Source organism: Sapajus apella, unplaced genomic scaffold, assembly GCF_009761245.1.
Source record: "Sapajus apella isolate SASKATOON/1434 unplaced genomic scaffold, GSC_monkey_1.0 scaffold25, whole genome shotgun sequence".
NCBI lineage: Eukaryota > Metazoa > Chordata > Mammalia > Primates > Cebidae > Sapajus > Sapajus apella.
Genome location: NW_022436965.1, coordinates 1,107,484 through 1,129,179, shown reverse-complemented (window position 1 = coordinate 1,129,179; position 21,696 = coordinate 1,107,484).

Here is a 21,696-nt window from a genome sequence, read left to right as displayed (position 1 = left end):
TCTTCAAATTTGAAGAAGAGCCTTGGCAAAGTAAACTGACTCCAGGAACATATAATGACAATGTATATCTGAGCATGCATTGCTAAGAAAAACAGATGTAAAATACTCAATTTTTTTCTCATAATATAATGTATAGTAACCTTCCCCGATTTTTTTCAAAATTTTGAAGACAACGTTACACATAATATTTTTATGTTAGTGGTAATCTAATGAAAATAAGACGTAGACACTGACAAGTTTAGAACTGAACATTTAAGAGAGAAATATTTATTCTTTAACCCCTGTCCACTTTGAAGCCTGAGGCCAATGAAGCAATCTTTGCAACTTATCCCAGGAGGGCAGCCTTCTTGGATTTTCAAGAGAGTAAAGAGATGCCTTAGGTAGGCCTGTGAGTAATGTTTTGAAGCCAGGGGATTGACAACAGGGGAATTGACTTTGGAGCAGAAACAGAAATCCGTGTATCCCAAACGATTATAGATGAAGGTCTTCTTTGGAGGGAGAATGACAGCTAAGTCTCCATACATAATGAAAAGCCCAAACAAAGCCAAACAGCCTACAGTTGGGTTAATTCTATTTAACAAATGTTGAGGTACTGATTATCTTTACAATTTTACAACTTCTTATGAAATGTCCCATTCTGCCTTATGGCTTTTCTGGTGTTTATCTGAGGGAAAGACACGTTTGATTATTAAAATTTTGGCAAGGCAATCTCATATATAAGAGATAGCAACGTGTGCTAAGATTAACAGATGTGGGGTGAGGGATACTCAAATAGATGTAGCTTCTTGGAAGAAAAGCAAATAAAAATAGAAATGTGAACATGTGCATTTTAGATATAAACTTAGTAACATTTCTTTTTTAAACGCTCTATTAAAATTATAGTGTACAGCAAAATTCTTTTCATCAAAATGTGAAATAATATGTTTAGGTAATTTGTGAGCATATTTCATCTTCCACAGAGTCCAAAGCAATATTTTTCAACATATAGAACAAATGTCCCCATTGTGATATTATTGTGCTCTACAATTCCTTATTTTTTTGTTTGTTTTGAATGCCAAAGAGACAAAATAAAAGAAGCTTTGTTTGGCCAAATGCAGTGGCTCATGCCTATAATCCCAACACTTAGGGAGGCCAAGGTAGGCAGATCACACAAGGTCAGGAGTTTGAGATTAGCCTGGTCAACATGAAGAAACCACATCTCTACTAAAAATACAAAATTAGCCAGGTGTCGCGGTCCATGACTATTTCCCAGCCACTCAGGAGGCTGAGGCAGGACAATCACTTGAACACAGGAGGCCAACGTTGTGGTGAGGCAACATTGCACCCCAGCCTGGGCAACAAGAACGAAACTCCTTCTCAAAAAAAAAAAAAAAAAAAAAAAAGAAGCTTTGTTACATAAACGAAAAAAAAATGGTGACCTGGTGACTGGAACTAACTTTTACTAAGTATCTTTTGTGTTCTGTATGCTATAAAATATTATTTAACTCTTTAAATAGTTGCATCATATTCATTTTTAGATAACAAAACACATTAGACTTTACAATGATCAGTGATTTGTAAAATGTCACTGAGCTAAAATTACCAACCTAGTTTTGTACAAGATTGGCTTCCTATCTATTCCTGCACACCAGCATTTCTCAAAATTATGTAGATGCTGTTCTGGTTGACATTAATAGAAGGGCCTCATAATAAAGTTTGTGGAAAAAAAACTGTACATTTACTTTCTCTCTTTTAAAAATTAAATACAAATGAAATATAAAAGAAAATTTGTTTTAAATTGTAGATAGAAGTTTAAAATTATTTAAGCCCAGTATTTTCTTGTGTGTATATTCTGACACTTATATCAAAAGGCTTTGTAACTCCATACGGGGAAATACACCTCTGTACCGTACTGTTCATCAGACTTAAATCCATTTAGTGATTTCAAAAGCCTGTCTACAATTTAGTATTGACTTACATGCTAGACACTGTTCATCGTGCTTTATGGGAATTATATTACCATAACAACACAGATATCACTAACCCCATTTAACAAAGGAAAACTGTGGCTCGAAGACTTTCAGTAACTTATTGAGGCTACACAAATCATGAATGATGCCTTGAGCCTAAGGGTTTTTTTTTTTTTTTTTTTTTTTTATTGTTCTACAGAAGACTCTCAGGATTCCATGCAGCTGTACTACTTCCTACTTCCTAAGAGCTGCCCTTTTATTATAGGTCATAAGTATATTCAGCTTCTTTTATTTTCAGATTTATTGCTTCATGAATAATAAGTCCAATCATTCACATAATTAGCTACTTTTAGGAAAAAATCAATCATAACATTTTTACAGATATAGCACTATAACAGGGCAATTTAATGAGTTAATTTTTAATTTTTTAAAAATTATGTTGACAAATTATAGTTGTTTATATTTATGGATTACAAACTGATGTTAGTACAAAACCTCAATTAGATAGATGTCAATTTTGACATTCCCAAATGCTAAAATGTAAAGTGTTTTTTGTTTGTTTTATTATTTTTTTTCTAGTCAGCACATGGCATAAATGTTCCTGACTCTCCATTTCTGATGCTCAGCTAAATTTATAAAACCTCTTATAATACTTCTAATTCTCATTTCATTAATTTCTGTCCTACTTGATTTTTTTAGATTCATTTAACTTTTATAATCTATGAAAAATTACATCATTCAAGAACTGATAGTCTTTAAAATGAATTTTATTAAATAAAATAAAGTGCATATTTCTAAATATTTAGAAAAATATTACAAACTTAAGGAAAATATATTTTATAATATGAAACAAAATAAAGGAGTTATGTTGTGAGCTATGATATAAATCCTTCTTAATTGCCTAATAATGTCTAAAGTAAATTGAATCCAATAAGTATAATTGCTTTAAATAAAAAGGTAAATTTGTCTTAAGTTTTACTAATTACAGTCTAAATTTAAATTCCTCCTTGACTATCTTTTAAATAATGTACCTAAAAGATAAAAACTAGATCAGTTAAAAGTAATTAAAAAAAAAAGATTGCCTAAATCTGATGTTTACATATAGTTAAAAAAGAGAGAACTAAATTGATTTTTATCAAGAAAATAATGCTTTGAGCTATGAAAACAAGTATTCCTGCTGATCAGTAAGAAGATTGGAAACAATCACTCTGCCACTTTTTGCCTAATGCTAGGGACCAAGGTTTGTATTACTCACCATACTGCCACATTCTGACAGAAGTCTCATCTGTCAGAAGCAAAAAACTGGGACTGGTGGGACTATATTACATTAGCTCCTGGTGGATTTAGGTCCTTCAAAGTAGGTAATGTGTTGTGGAGAGAGAGTTAAAACTAATCCTAGTGGTAACACATGCTAGGAATTTAAGATTTTAGATAAATATTCTTTCCACTTGCCAGAAAAATTTAAAATGACATAGAAAAAAAGTCACATGAAAAGGACAGCCCATGAAAAAGAGAAATCTACATGAGATTGAAGGATTCAAATCACAGCAAAGACATAAAAGAAAAATAAAATGGGAGGCAGTAAAGAGTACCACAAGCCTATGAAAATTTTAATGCTGATGTTAAGAGCACACCTGAGAGACTGTGAGTGTACTGAACAAGCTAAAAAGCTGAAAAGAGATTAAGAAACAAACATCCATCTGGAAATTACAGCTGTCTCAAAGGGGTGATTGGTATAAAACTAAAATCAAACTCAAAATTGAGGGAAATTCTACTGAAATAGCACAAATTGTGTAGATTTAAGTGAAATTAAAAAAAAAAATTAAAAACAAAGAAAACAGAACCAGACGCATCCTGGGCACTCCTGTTACGTGAAACATAGCCAGCCCAGTAACCTAAGAATCCAGGTTCAACAAAAGATTAGAAATGCTTATTAAAATATACAAGCATCTTTTAGACACATATTTGAATGTGACAAGAATTGTAAGAGATAATCTTGGCAATAAACCATTATCACGACAAAAAGTGGAAAGCAGGGTCTGGTGTTTCAGCTGCACCAAAGGTTCTGTTTTAGGCCCAGGGAATGACTGTCTACCAAATAATCAAATAGAATTTCAAAAGTAAACATTTTATTAAATGTAACACAGATAAAGATGTACAAATCGATGAATTATTTAAGATGAAATAACCGCAAATTACTAATAGCCTGATTAAGAAATAGAACATTATAAGCACAACAGTAACGCCTCATATCAAGGATCCAGTCATTAGAAATCACAAAGGAAAACTAAATCACTAAATTGAATTATCATTGATTATTATTTCTATTTTAAAATGTTAATAAACTGAATTTAAAAACTATATATTCTTTTTTGTTTGGTTTTGTTTGCTCAGTCTTATATTTGGGGAATCTACCCATCTTATTGTATGTCCTTTTATTGAATATGTATATCATAACAATTATCTGCAAATACTAATGATATTTGGGTTTGGTTTAGTTTTGTTATATTAAACAAAATGCTCTTATAATCACTTTGTGTACATCTCTTTATAAATATATATGCATTTCTATTGAGTATATCCATAGAAGTAAACTGTTGAGTCATGAAGGTTAGATACAGAAGGCCTTCTTATCTATGATTTTGCTTTCCATGGTTTCAGTTATCATTTTACCGCACAAATATATACTATTATTTATCATTTAAAATACATTAAAAAATAATAAACAGATTTAATATTTTTGATGACATTTAATTCAGATGATGCATGGGGTAGTGCATGATCTCTTGTTTATGGGTTTATGTTTGTTTATAGAGAGTGACCTTGTTTTAGAAAGTGATTTCTCAGTAAATATTTGACCATTATAGCATACAGTATATGAAGAGTTAAACTTAATTAGTATTTTCATTAATCTTAAAATATTTAAAGAACAATTTTATATAATTTTAGATTTCCATAGTATGCCAGTATAATTTGGAAATGACTGTGGTAACAGTATTTTTAAAAGTGATAGGTGTACTCTTACCTTTTCAGAAAGAGAAATAATACTTTGCATTTTTATCTCATTAAAATAATGTAATTATTGTAACAATATCAGTAGAAATTAAAGCTAGTAGTCTGCCAGATTATATATAAAATGTGGAAAATATGAATAAGATACACATAAAGAACAAAAATACAAGAAAGTAATGTAAAGCCAATTATATAAGTTATGGCTATAATTTTTCCTGAGGCCCCATAAAATATTTTATGATTCAGGAAAAGCAAGTTCTTAAAATAAAATTCATTAATTATTCAACAACCTGTCTATACATAAGGCCAGACTTGTCAAGTCCCAAGGTCAGTCATTCTTGAGGATTCATTGCTGTTTGTTTTGTATTTGTACTGGAAATGGGGAAGTGGATATTTAACTAATGGAGTCCAGGCTGTTTGTTAGGAATAAACTGATCTTTGTTTGACTTACACTTACCATAACCATTTTTAGTTTACTAAATAATACGTCTAGCATTCAGTGCTTTTTATATACACACATATACATAAAACATTTATGTTTATTGAATGTTTAAATAATTATATTTCACTATCTTCTTATAAATTTTTAGAGAAAACTGTGTGGCAATAACATCATGAAAATGCTGATCAAATATTCGGATTATTCCATAATGGAGAACTTTTTTTCCTCTGTTCTTCTTAATTTTCTTAAAATTTAAGTATATAATACTTGCAGTATACTTATTTATGCAAGAACACATTTAACTTTATTTAAACAATCAGTTATCTTGCTATAACTCTTTCTCACAGAAGTATATGGTCACCAACCTTTCAGTTAAGTCACAGTTTGGTTACATAGATGGTTGAGACTCTTACCACTTAGGTTTGATTCTATTTGTAGCAGATCCTCTCTATTGTCCCAGTGCAGTTATTAATTTATTGGCTAATATATACAATTTTGAGTGTATTAAAATGCTAGATGGCACTTTTATATTTAGTGTATGCCTTCTTAAAATATATTGCTCTTTTGGATTTCAGAAAGATTTGCTTTAAATCTATTCAGATTCCAGGTGTTCATCAGTGATGCATGTCTGAGAATGTAAAATATGTAAGATTATTTTAATCGTCATGAGCAATCATTGAATAATTTGTGATATGCTGACAGAATATAATAATGGCACATTTGCAAAATCATGCCCCCTCACCTGAGTCTTTTTCTCTCTGCTTTGCCAAGTTTATTTTTTTCTCTTAGGTTTTTTTCTTCATTAAAGTTTCTTATAATTTAATGGAGGAATAATGATATCTACTTAAGATGTGCTCAAAATAATGACTTCAATTACCCTACTCTTTACTTTTCACTAGTTTATTATTTTGGGTTAGTTATTAACATTTCAACAAAACTACAACCTAAACTACATTAATTTATTTTACTTAAATTGCCTTTTGTAATCATGTTAATAGTCCCCATAATCAAATCAAATCAAATGTATTCATTTGCTTTTCATACTTAATCTGAAGTTATATTAAAATAAAATTTTAAGTACCTCCCTTGTACTTCAATATTGATTTACAATATGGTCCCTAGATTCAGAGAGATTGAATTTGAATTAGTTTTACTATTTACTAGTTTTGTGTTTATAGATAAAATGTGATTCTATCTCAATATTCAATTTTTTCAACCTAAAATAGAGACATTAATAACTACATCAGAATGGTGTCACATGGATTAAATGAAATTATGCATCAATGATAAGTAGTGTAATTTAGAGTAAGTCCCTCCTTGCACAATTAAGTGGTGAAGTTGACCATGCTGTCAGACCTATAGCTCAGAGAGTAAGTAAACACTGAGAAGACTCATAATTAAATTCAATCAAAATGTTAATTCACAATGGGTTTCTTTGCTACTGTTCTACAATTTGACTCATATTAGTAAGTGATAATCAACCCATACTTTCATTCTTATTTATTTTTAAATTGTCTTTAGTGGCATGTTATCTAGTAAATATATTTCTTTAGAGTAAAAAGAATAACAGGTCAAATTTTTATTAGGTATTTCTGAAAGAATCAATACCATTTTATTGCATAATGATTTAGTGAATGTCTTGCTAAAGAGATTCCCCAGCAAGTATCCTGCCCCATTTTTGAAGGAAAATACCACAATGTATTCATTTTATTTAATTATGCATTGTCAAACCAGGTGATCTCAGGATAGCTTTTATATAATATGACAAATTGTATCAAAGTAGATTTCATTGATATTGTAAGTAAAAAATAAGAAATTTTCTTTTGGAGAATAGAACTTTTTTTTTCTAGAAATAATTGGTGGCATGTGTGACTTTAAAGTATTATTATAATAGTATTTTGTGTAGGTTGATTGACTCTATTCATTTATTCATCTGCAAAAATATAGTTTAATCAAAACACTTGCTAAATCCTCAGACATTTCTAAGCTTTATATTAATAAGGGAGTCTTCAATTATAGCTTCTAATTCAAATTCAAAACTCTTGCCTCTGGTTTAGAAGGAAAACTGTATGGAATAGCAAAATAAAGATAGTTGAATTACTTCTAAATATTTCTTTCAAGTTGTAGGAAGTTTTTTTCTAATAACTGGACATTTGGTATTAAGAATACCAATGAGGAAAACAAACCAAAGGCAGGGAATATGCTTAGAGATATAGGCAAATAATTTTAGTTTCTGGAAAGAAATCAACAATACACATTAAATGAAAAATAACTAGTGGAACACAAATGTCTTAGCATTTACAAATTTTCTCAGATTGTCTTTTACACAAAGAAGTAAATGTTGTAAACATATCAAAATTACAGTCTAGTTCACGTGCATAGTTTAGAAGGTTTAAACATTGACTTATAAAACTGTTGCCTACCATTTCGCTTCCCTACTTAGTCAATCTTGGATGTCCCTTTCCTTTCATTATTTTTATTTATATACAAGGCTAGTATCAGCCACTAGGTTGAAAATAGCTACAGAAGAAATTGGTTTAGTGTTTAGATATTTAAGTACGTTTAATTCTGTTTGCAAATGTTTATTTAATGATTGCAAAAAATCTAAAATTAAATTGATAATGTATGTTTCAATACAAAGACACAGTTCATGTTGTGGAAAGTTAAGGTAACCTTTGTTAACGGCTACCTAATGTGCTATGAGTTAGATTTGGTTGATAATAGAGATAATGATAAATAAAATTCTCAGGGAATTTTAAATGTTGGAAAATATGTTAATGTACTCAATTGTATTTCATCAAATTGCAAGATAGAATTCATTAACATTAAAAAGAATAAATGATATCCATGAAATTATTTATTTATTAAGTCTACAAGCCACCTAATAGTTTGCTGCTATTGTTGTTTTTGTTTGAAAAGTAGGTAACGGTGATGAGAGCAGTAGTTGGTAGAACTTAGAGGTCAATAAGTAGACCAAAGGTGTGTCAGGGCAGTGGTGGGCTATATTACAGCTTTTGCCCACTTCTCTGGAGTGTCCCAGTACTGGCCAACAGATTGTGGAGAGCAGGTAGCTGGGCAGGCAACGAGGTGCCATTATTGATGGTAACTGTCATAGTCCATGGCATATGGGAAGTACAAGCACCCAGGCATATACCTGCCTGTGTTGTGTAAATACTTTGTCTAGTGGGCCTTCTATTGCACCAAAGTGTGGAGATTGAATAGATGTCACAATAAATGGGTGTGTTTCTCTGTGAAGTCATAGCTAATCACCCAATGAGAGCAGCATTAAAGAGTGATCAAATAAATACTTTCTAAAACTCAGCTGATTATTTAAGAATGCTTAGACTGGTAAAATAAATGACTTATATTTCATAAGCCTTTATATATTTGACTATAACTTGTTATTTTGTGATAAACTTATTTTAGTTAAAGAATGAAAGTACAGTACATGTCTGAATTTTGATGTTTATATTATTTTGTTTGACAAGTTTTCTTGTATATCCACAAATTCAGCCATGTGTAGGCTTCTGATTAATTTTTCTATTACTTGTTTAAAGCAAAGCTACTCTCAGAGTATAGCAAGTTATACACACACACACACACACACACACACACACACACGCACACACACAGACAATTACATGAATAGGAATATGGAAATAGTGGAAGAAAAAAAAGGATCAAAGGGGAAGATGTGGGATTTTTCTGTTGTTCTCACTGCAAGCCAGCCATGAAGTAAAGTGTAGATTCATCTACATATCATGTCAAGTATAAACAGGTTTCATTTCCCTCCCTTTTAATATAAATTTTTTAAAAAGTAAAAGAAGCAATTACAAGTAAGAATGAAAGAACAGCCATCCCTTAATGTTAGTTGTCAAAAAGAATGAAAAATCAGGTGAAGGAGAGTAGATTAATTGCACTTCTGCAGATAAACCAAGTTTACAAATATGTGTCTATGATGAAATACAGTGCTTCCCTGATTGGTCACATTTGCTCCTGGCATCTCACTTTGTTTTCCGTTTATCAAAGAAAGCTGAAAGGAATGTCACTAAAAGTTATTTTTTAGTGACTATTGGAAAATGGTGGCTGATTTTTTTGTCAAATATTTTGTCGACTTTGATCTATTTTCTGTTCTATACAGATGACTAGTTGCATGTTTTTTTGCATATATAGTGCTGCCAGGAAGATTCTAGTGTTAAGTGAAAAAAAAAAAAACAAAAGTGAGCTGTAATAAGAAAAATAAAGTCTAGGGAAAGAACAACATTGGCCTAAATGGGAAAAGTCAATTATGAATCTACCTTTGAGATTGCAAGTTCCCATTTGTATTATTATGAGATAACATACTAAAATCACAACTAGGACAAATGAAATATATTTTTCTTTGGTATAACTGTTATAAAATAATAAAAGGCAATAAAAATTTTAAAAATACTAAACAAATATAAAACTAAATGAAATTTAGCCACTGTACCTTTTTTTTCTCTGTCTCTGTACTATAATACTATTTCCAAAGAAGGTCTATGTAGCAAGGTTCCCCTCCATTATATGGATGGAACTTCTATTGATAAGTTTTATGAGAAAGATAACAGTAATTTGGCTTTGAGTACTACCTGCACTGCAATCATATGCCACTGCTATTTTATTTGACCTTCACAGTAACTCAGAGATGTTAAAATTGTCCTTACTGAGATAAAGTGATGAAAATTTTAATTTTAATTTTTAGTTTTACTTTTTAAAATTTTGATGTGTACATAGTAGGTGTATATGTCTATGAGATACATGAGATGTTTTGATACAGGCATGCAATGTGAAATAAGCACATCATGGGGAATGGGTATTCATCCACTCAAGCATTTATTCTTTGAGTTACAAACAATCCAATTACACTATTTATTTTTAAATGTATAATTATTAGTGACTATAGTGATTCTATTATGCTATCGAATATTCGATATTATTGATTTTTTTCTAACTAAATATAGGAGTTAACACAGCTTTAAAACCAGATCTATTTTAAAATAGAATTTTAAATAGTGTATCACAAGAATGCTCCTCTGGGTGTCAGAGAGGAAATGTTTCATTCATAGAATTTGAATTTCTAACACAGTATTTGTTGGTACCAGTAACACTTTTAACTATATTTTCATAGCTTGATATCTTTTCTTTCTTACTCACTATATCAGCTACTGTAGGAGTAAGGTAAATACAACTTAGCATTGATAATTTCCTGACCTTAAACTAAATTATTTAGCATTTTTTTTCATTTATTTCTAACATTTCAAAGTCAACTTGGCATTTAATTAATGCACATCTGACCCCTACCTTTCCCAAATGTTAGCCAACAGGCTCTACTACGCCAACATACCTCAAATTCCAGGTATATTAACTTATTTATTTGTCCTCAACCTCTTAACTCTTCCTATGTCCCTTTATTCACTCCACTTTTCCTTTACCCTAGAGCACATTTACTCAGCCATATATATTTACTAAAATTCTTCTAAAGCTCAAAGACAAATTGAATTCCACAGACTCAAAGGAAACTTTCTAGATTCTCATAAGGAATGGCTTTACCACTGAATAATTCTGAAATGTAAGAGTAAAATCTCATTTATCTTGTGTCCATTTATTTACTTTTCACACCTCCCTGACCTGAAAGGAGGAGTGGCAAACCAACTTTATGGTTTGATTTTTTTATTTTTTTAACTTTTATTTTAGGTTCAGGGGTACATGTGGACTCAATGTTAAACTCCCACTTATAAGTGAGAGCATGTAGAATTTGGCTTTCTGTTTCTGCACTACTTTGCTTAGGATAATGGCCTTCAGCTCTACTCATGTTGCTGCAAAGAACAAGATCTTGTCCTTTTTTGTGGCTGCATAATATTCATGGTGTGTATGCACCACATTATTATTATTTTTTTATCCAGTCTACCACTCATGGGCATTTAGGTTGACTCCATGTCTTTACTATTGTGAATAGAGCTGTGATGAACATATGCATGGAAATAACTTTATGGTAGAATGATGTATATTCCTTTGGGTATATAGCCAAGAATGAGATTAATAAGTGGAATAGTAATTCTGTTTTAAGTTCTTTGAGAAATCACCACACTGCTTTCCACAAAGACTGGACTATAACAGGTAGTACTCAACTATTTGACATGTTGAATCTGGTAAATATATCATGGTTTTAAAGTTAATTTACATGTATTCATAGAAAGTTCTTATTAAAAGACATTACCTAGTATGTTTACTATACAGAAAATACGCAATATATGTTGTAAATATGCTATATTTATGGAATTTCCATAATTACTTCATTTCAAAATGAAAAACTTCATTTTGCAAAAGAAAATGACAATTTAAACTGTTTCCTAGCTATGTAAAAGGCTGGCACAGTCAATTAACTTAACAAAAGCTTAGCTTTGAAACTATCTATTTTGATGCAAAGTAATAATTTCCTTCAGTGCTGGTTTCCAAGCTGTGCTCCTTGGTAGTCCTTGGAATTCTGTGAAGTTCTTTTAAAAAGGCCACCATAACCCTATTCTCTTTCTACTGGGTCCAACTACTTTTACTTGAATTTATAAAATAATGTGTCACAGTAAGATTTTCATTTGAAATTATTTTTTTTTGTAAAGCCTAAATAACATAACTAATTTGAAATGTATTGGTTAAAGTCAACCATGAAAGTATAAATAGTCTATTACTTCATAATCTTTGCCTCTCTTTATAACAATATATTAAATTTTAAAAACCTGACTAAAATTGTTTCCAGAAATCATCTTTGGATAAATATAAATAATGCAAGAGACCAGAGGTTCATATCAAAACTTCAAAAAAAATTTTTTTTTTTTTTGTTAAACATGCAGTTCACCATAAGATAGTTTTAAGCCAGTCAGTATTTCTATGATATCACTCTGGGAATCTTAGAAAGTGTGAACATTTGTTTCTTATGAAAAGAAAAGATGAGAATAATATCTTAAATTCCTGTATACATAAAATAGCTTTTTTTAAAATAACGGTTTTAAAAAATATGCTATTAATATGACAAGAGTATATAATGGGATCATCTTATCATGAAATTATAAATATTAACATACAAGATATACAATTAAACATGGCTATTAATTGCTATTATTCATTAAGTTTAATCAACAATAATAATTTATATTAACCTGATTTTTCACATGAAAATGCTAACTTGTAACGTATTTTGCTATCAACTAGCAAATATGAAAGATGATAAAACCCGTGGATACAGAAGTGAACTATAGTTTATATTTTAGTCATATGAATTGTTATGTTATGTGAAACTGCTTTCTAGTAAATCCATTTTCAAGCAGGTTGCTAGTTAAATTTTTAAGAGAGGTTTGATATACAAGTGTAAGAAACAATTGACTGGCTTAGTAGATATGAAAGTGAAAAAATACTGCAAGACAAAAATATATTTAGCAGAGATTTGAAAAATGTATGAGGTAGAAGTTGATATTCAGACCAGATTGAATTTTAGTAAAACTATTTTTTGTTTTGAAGGAAAAACACAGATCAGAAATCTGGATTTAATAATGTGCTGGCACTTAGACCAGAATTTTATAAACATACAAAAGGAGATTATCTCCAAGAAGATTTCATGCTTTCTTTCTGAAAAGAGAACCACACATCCACAGGAAGATGACCTAAGAATTTGAGGAGAAATAAGGTATTTAGTGTACACTATTTAAGTTTTTAAGCTTTTAAAACTTTTGCTATGCCTGTAGATGACTGGACAAGAAAGAAACCCAATACGGAGACAGATTCTTTCCTTTATAATTACTTAACATATAATTTAGATTAAGCCATTATATGTAAAGAACAAATACCATTTTGAAATAAGCAAAGAAGTAAGGTCAAATTCAATAAAATGAATTAATAAGACAATGGATGGAGTTTTGCCATGAAGAACTCTGGTAAGAGCTTTTTATATATAGAAATGCCATAGATAAACTGTAGGTTTGAATATAGAAAAGTGTTGTACTAGTCAATTGACTCAAACTTGTGTTAAAAATTATTGAGATGACTATCTGTGCTTCCAACTCATACTGAGAAGGCTTACACTTGATGTAAAGAAAAGTAATTCTTACATACCAGAGTAGTTACACTGGTAATTTTAGAGCAAAATTAATTGGCTGAATGTTAATTGGTTACAAGTAAAAAGACATACTTCAATTAAATCAATTTTGACTTAATAAAAACAAGATACAATATATATTTGACATATGGAATTTGTGATAAATTATGGATCAAGAGATTTATTTAATATTTTCTATTCTTTACCTGTGAGGCAACTTTGACATATAGTAGTATTAAAAAAAAAAAACTGGATATACTGCATGATATATTAATAATAGACAAATTTTAAATATCAAATTAATACTTTCATATGTATAATAAAAATAGTTTCTGTTTCATCATTTTCATGAGTATGACAGAAGTAAACCATTAGGTCTTTGTATTATAGGACTATTACCTGTTGTAATAAACTAATTAAGGTCATTGAAGATGTTTTAGAATTTCATAGTTATTTACTTTCAAATAATTATTATGGGAGTAGATTTTGCAAATGATAATGCTGTTCCAATAGAATATTAAAATGACTATTGCCTGTGGTAATTATTATGGATGGTGATTAAAATGAGTTTGACGTGGCATTGTTTGCAAATATATAGTTTATGATATAAGCAATAGAAATATACATTAATTAGAATTGCTAAGAGCTGTTTCATATTTATTATAAATTTCAAATAAAATATTAAGAAAGCCTACTTTTCTGTTCTGATTATTTTATATTTAGTAAAAGGGATCTGCAGAAATATTAGATTTCTTTCAAACATGAAGTGTCTAACAAAGACATTTTAAAATATTTGTTTTAAAATCATAAAAATCAAATAGTTTTAGATCTTCTGACATATGTCTTGTCATGCTTCTGTGTATAAGAACATTTTCTCCTCTTGCTAAACACATGTAAAACAAATATTTAAAAGTAAAATAAATGAAAATCATTTGCATAATTTCTAATTTGTTACTGTGTATGCTAAGGAAATTATTTTCATTCCTGTCTCAGAAAATTACAACGATGGACTAGAAAATAAAGCAGATCATTTACAGTGGCAGAGAAACAGAATGTACCTTCTATATATGAGCAAGTATTTTCATTTACTTATGTATCTGAAAGAAGGGAATGCATTTCAAAATGGTATCCAGTCAGCAGCTCACAAGAGAGACTCTCCCAAATTCTCGCAAAACGTTTAAGAACATACAGAAAAAAGATAGGGTGGTAACTGAGATAAGTTATTTTCTACATCCACTTGCTATTTTCTCTCTTCCAGAACAGATGCAAAGATAGAAACGTTTTAATTCCTTTTGCAAAGCTTGTATTACCTTCAGAGTAAAACAAAAAAAGTAAAATAAAATGGAAAATTAAGATAAAAGCATTGTGTATGAGACTTTGATTTTTTTCTCAGCTGGAGAGAGAGAATGGTAATTTTTAAAAAGTAAATTTAATATTTGCTTTTTGCAAGTCAAACCTCTCCTTAAAAAATTATGAATGAAACAAGAAATATGAAACATTAACCTATTACTTTCTTTTGTTGGTCCATTCAAGTTTTTAAAGTAGTGAACACTATTCAAATTCAATTAATTCATTATTTTAATAAAACCAGTATGTTCATTATTCCAAATTAGCAGAGCAACTTGTTTGTTATAGGCCAAATCTTGTTTCATTTCTATTAGTCCATGTTAATTTTAGAGTTAGGTATGCCAGCAATAAGAAATATAGATTCATGTTTAAATCCCTCATCAACACACGGAAGATTCGGTTTGACATATGCTCGTAAATCAATTAATGTTTCTCTAAGAAATTATTAGAGAGAAAATACAAATGCCCTGGTGCACACTAGAGATTTGGGAAGGAAATAAAAACAGTTAAGATTGAATCTCAAAAATTAATTTAAAAAAATCATCTCTATAGTTAATAGCAACATTGGATCCATTTCTTTCCTTGTGCATTCACATGCAATGTGTTTCTCTTTTTCTGCTCTATTTATTTATATTTTCAGTACTTAGGGCCAATATATACCTTTCACATACCAAACCAAAAGAAGCACTGCAATTTTCTAAACTTCTAGGATATTAGCACAAGACAGTTTATTCAAAGAGTAGTGGAATAAAAAGAAAAAAAGAAGAAAAAACTCAAGGAAAGAGAAACATATGCATTCCATTCAAAGCACAACTATAGCAACTGGGATGACATCAAGAATATAAAAAGATAATACCTCTGGGAGGAGGGTGCCTTGACTTCACATTCACGTCTACCATTTCTTTCTCTTTTTCTTTTTCTTTTTTTTTTTTTTACTTTAAACAAGTTTTTACTACATAGAGCATAATATACTCCATATATCAAAGATAACTAATATATTTGCAAAATCATTTTACCTACTATATTAGATCAAAAAACAGTGTGTATGTCTTGTTCTCACTAAATTAAGAATAAGGTGAAGATGACCATTATCTCCACTAATATTGGACAATTATGCATGCTATTATACAAGAAAATCTAGACAAAATAAGCATAAAATAGAAACAAATAAAACTAACTCTATTTGCAGATAGTATACAAGAAAAAACCTACAGAGTCAATGATACAAATAACTAAAATAATAAAAAGAATTGCTTGGGGTGCGGTGGCTCATGCCTGTAATACCAGCATTTTGGGAAGCCAAGGCAGGCAAGTCATGAGGTCAGGAGTCTGAGACCAGCCTGGCCAGCACGGTGAAACCCTGTCTTTACCAAAAACGCAAAAATTTAGCTGGGCATGGTGGCGCACACCTGTAGTCCCCGATACTCGGGAAGCTGAGGCAGGAGAATTGCTTGAACCTGGCAGGCGGCGGTTGCAGTGAGCCAAGATTGAAAGGAAGGACTGAGTCTTGGCAGAATTTATCACCTGACTCAGGAGCTCTTGGGTGTTGACTAATCAGCAGTTGTATCTAGGTAGTACAAACCATGGGCCTTGGGTGAGGCTCAGAGGTGTGCCGGCTTCAATCGTGACCCAGCATATTCACAGCAGCGGTGGCTGTTAAGAGAGACCCCTTCTTCTTGAGAAAATAAGAGGGAAGAAGAAAGGGGACGCTGTCTTACAGCTTAGGAGCCAGCTTGGCCACAGTGAGAAATAATGCTCGGCCGGGCGCGGTGGCTCACGCCTGTAATCCCAGCACTTTGGGAGGCCGAGGCGGGTGGATCACGAGGTCAAGAGATCGAGACCATCCTGGTCAACATGGTAAAACCCCGTCTCTACTAAAAATACAAAAAATCAGCTGGGCATGGTGGCGCGTGCCTGTAACCCCAGCTACTCGGGAGGCTGAGGCAGGAGAATTGTCTGAACCCAGGAGGCGGAGGTTGCGGTGAGCCGAGATCGCGCCATTGCACTCCAGCCTGGGTAACAAGAGCGAAACTCCGTCTCAAAAAAAAAAAAAAAGAAAAAAAAAGAAAAGAAATAATACTCAGTGGGCTGTTGGGGCCCCCAGTTCCAGGCCATGGCTCTTGGGCAGCATTTCTGGACCTACTCTGGGCCAGACACTAGCCCACTTCCCTGAAGTGTTAATGTGTCAGTGGGTCACAGGCCCCACGAGTTCACTGGCTCCAAGCCCAGTATGGCACCACGATTCGCCTAGGAGTTGCAGTCCTTGTGGCCTAAATTGGCCTAAATAGTTTTTTAAGTTTACTTAGAACCCCAGAGCACTGTACTGGTGGCAGTGAGATCTGCCAAAACTTAAGTTCTAACCACTGGGATAGGTGAGTCCTTATTGCTTAGGGCTGGCATAAATGCTACCTCTGTGGATGCTGGTTGAGTTTTGCCCAATGATAGCAGTCCTAGCAACATTTACCACAGTTTGACTGAAGAGAGCGTGGGCTCTAAGCAAACATCTGCACTACCTTGCCAGGGTACCAAATGGGCCTGAAGCGGTGGTAGACACGAGCAGAGACTTCACTGTCTGAGGAAATGGGAGGGAAGAGTGGGAATAACTTTGTCTTGTGATTTTGACGCCAGCTTAGCTGCCGTGAAATAGCACATTATGTGGTTTTCTTGGGTTTCTGACTCCAGGTACTGGCTCCCATATAGCGTCTCTGAAGTTGCCTGGGACCCCAAGTAACTCGCTGCCATGAGGGAAGGACATAAAGACTTCTGCATAGCTTTTACTATCAGCTGATAATAAAGGTCTAGGGTCTGCAGCAAACATAGCTGGTAGCCAAACAGTGGTTGCAGTGGGCTTTGGGCGGGACCCAGTGCTTTAGTCGCTTCAGGTCTGACCCAGCACAGTCCCAGTGGTGGTGGTCACAGGAGGAATTTTGTCAACCCATGCCCACCTCCAGCCAGGTGGGCTCAGAGGCAGAGTTTCCATTTTGGAGGATAAAGTAAGAGAACAGAACAAAAGTCTCTGCGCGGTTATCCAGAGAATTCTTCCAGATTGTATCCAAGACCAACAAAGTGTATCTCTACAACTCTGCAAGAACGACAGAATTAATGGGCTTGAACTGCCCTCTACTGCAGATACAGCTGCAGTGACCAAAAACTTGGATCACAACAGCCAAATCCCTTCAAATACCTGCAAAGTCTTCCTAAGAAGGATGGGCACAAACAAGCCAAGACCATGAAGACTACAATAAATGCCTAACTCTTCAATGCTCAGACACCAACAAACATCCACAACCATGAACACCATCCAGGAAAAGATAATCTTGCCAAATGAACTAAATAAGGCACCAAGGAGCAATCCCAGAAAACAGGTATGTTACCTTTCAGATAGATAACTCAAAATAGCCGCTTTGAGGAAACGCAATGAAATTCAAGAAAACACAGAGGAAGGATTGAGAATTTTATCTGATACATTTAGCAAAGGGATTTAAATAATTAAAAGAAATCAAGCAGAAATTCTGTAGTTGAGAAACTTGAACATACATGGTCTTTTAATAGAATTGATTAAACAGGAGAAAGAATTAGTAAGTTTAAAGACAATCTCTATGAAAATTGGGAATCAGGGGAAACAAAAAAATAGAAAACAATGAAGTACACCTTCAGGATTTAAAGAATAGCCTTAAAAGGGCAAATGTAATAGTTATTAGCCTTAAAGTGGAGGTAAAGAAATAAAGAGGGGTAGAAAGATTATTCAAAGGGATAAGAGAAAACTTCCCAAATCTAGATAAGAATATCAATATTCAAGTACAAGAAGGTTATAGAACACAAAGCAGATGTAATCAAAAGAAGATGTCAAGGTATTTAACACTCAAACTCCCAAAAGTCAAAAATAAAGAAGGGATTCTAAAAGCAGCAAAAGAAAACAAACAAACAAAAAAACAAATAACATCCAATGGAACTCCAGTACTTCCGGCAAGAGACTTTTCAGTGGAAACTTTACAGGCCAGAAGAGAGGGGCATGACGTATTTAAATTGCTGAAGGAAAAAAATAACACATTTACCTTATACTAGAATATCTATCCGGCAGAAAATATCCTTCAAACACGAAGGAGAAATGAAGACTTTCACAGACAAACAAAAGCTGAGAGATTTCATAAACACCAGGCCTGCCCTGCAAAACAATGCTAAAGGGAGTTCTTCAGTCTGAAAGAAAAGATGGAGCAATAAGAAATCAACTAAAGGTATAAAAGTCATGGGTAATAGTAAATGCAGATAAAAATACAGAAAATTATAAGACAGTAATTGTGGTGTTTAAATCACTCATCTTGAGTAGAAAAAGATAAACCAATTAAAAATATTAACTATTAATACACATTTTTAAGACAGTACAATAAGATATAAAAAGCAACAAAAAAGTGGTTAAAAGTAGGGAGATGAGTTTAAAATATAAAGTTTTTATTAGTTTTCATTTTGCTTGTAAATTTATGCAATGAGTGTTGACTTGTCATCAGTTTAAATAATGGGTTAGGAAATATTATTTGCAAGTCTCATGGTAACCTCAAATATATATATATTTATATATATATTTTATATATTAGAAATATATAATATATATTTTATATATACATATATATAATATATATATCAAATATACATATATACATACACACACACACACACACACACACATATATATATATATATATATATATGTATGTATAAAATAGCCTTGTAAATACTTCAGGTTAAAATACACTAGAGATTTATGACGACTTAATGTCATATGTAATGTAGGCTGGACATTGCACTGGAGGGGAGGAAAAGCTATTAATGGATCAGCTAACAAAATCAGAATGTAATGGCAGGTTAAAGTAGTATACCAATAGCAAATATAACGAAGTTGATAAGTATTCTGTAATTATGCAAGTGAATGTCTTTATTCTTAGGAAATACATATAAAATACTTAGAGATATAGAAACATGTTACCTGTGACAGATTCTCAAAGGTCATTTTGGGTGAAGAGAAGTGAGGGATACATGCTAGGATAGGAAAGAAGAGTGATGAAGCACAGATGTTAAATTATCCAGTGGTCCAAATGTGAACATTAGGTAAATCTGTGTAAGAGTACACAGGGGCTCTTTGCATTATTTATGTTTGCCATTTTTTTTTTGTTTGTATGTCAAACATTATTTTCAAATAACCTTTTAAAATATGCTTTAGGCTGGGTGCAGTGGCTCAAGACTGTAATCCTGGAACTTTGGGAGGCCGAGACGGGTGAAACGCTTGAAATCAAAAGTTGGCGACCAGCCTGGCCAACATGGTGAAGCTCTGTCTCTACTAAAAATACAAAAATTAGCTGGGCATGGTGGCATGTGCCTATAATCCCAGCTCCTTGAGAGGCTGAGGCAGGAGAATTGCTTGAATCTGGAAAGCGGAGGTTGCAGTGAGCTGAGATCATGCCACTGAACTCCAGCCCGGGAGATAGAGTGAGATTCGGTCTCCAAAGGAAAGAAAAATGCTTTAATGAATAAATATCTTAGACACAGGATTATAAGGAAATGTGCTCTTCTCAGTGATTCTAAAAGAGAAAATAAATCCAGAGCCACATTTTAATTCATTTATACTATTCAAGAAATTTAAAATTAAGGATTTAGGATCTCTCCCTGACCTTGTATCTAATCTATTTCCAACTTGATTATCTATGTTCTTATTTAATTCATATACCTTATCTGAATTTTGCTGTTTATTAACTATACCTCAAGTCTTTCTAAGAGAAAATAAATCCAGGATTCTCTTTCTTTTCTCTCATTCATTCAACAATTCTGTATATGTGACAATTTTGTGCCTCCAATGATTTCATATTAAGAATTAGCTTTACTTTCTGTTCAATTACATCTTTTAAAAAGATGAAATTTACTTTTTAGATTATTTTTTACAAATGACATTGGATGTCACTTGTCTAACACAGGATGTGTCATAGTCTATTATTGTGTTTATTTCATTTTATTTTATTTTTGAGATGGAGTTTTGCTCTTGTCACCGAGGCTGGAGTGCAGTGGCTTGATCTCAGCTCACGGCAATCTCTGTCTCCCTGGTTCAAGGGATTCTCCTGCCTCAGCCTCTGAGCAGCTGGGATTACAGGCGCCTGGCCACCACATCCAGCTATTTTTCTGTATTTTTAGTAGAGCCAGTGTTTCACCATGTTGGCCAGGCTGGTCTCTCACTCACGGCCTCAAGTGATCCACCTGCCTTGACCTCCCAAACTCCTGGGATTACAAGCGTTAGCCACTGCATCCCGCCCATAGATGCTATTATTTTTGTATATTTTCTATTATACAATTTTGTCATTACAATTGTCTGATTTTGTAAAATTAAATTTTAAGCTCTATAAGAATATGCAAAAATATGGGGTTATAAGAACAAATGGAATTTCAATCAAACAGAATATTGTGAAAACCAGTATCTTAATTTTTCATTCAAATAAATGACATTTTTATTGCCAATATGTTGAATTTTATTTTATGCATTCATATTATAAATCATGTTTATTTTTATCATGAACGATGATCTCTAGACCAGTTTCATAAAAAGTTGAATTACATTTATCTGAATTTTTGTATGCTCTTGAAATAATTCTTTAGTAGAAGTGATCACTAAATCGGCCTTGAAATAATTAATGGAGTTTAATTTTCCTTAGCAGTTTATTCTAGTTATGAAAGTCTGATTAAGTGTTTAAGAATAAAATAAATCAAGTGGGTAGTCTAGTCTTTCATAATTCCTCTGAATTGTCCACCTATGGACTGTCAGCTCTGTAATACATAGTTTCTCCCAATTTTTAAAACATAAA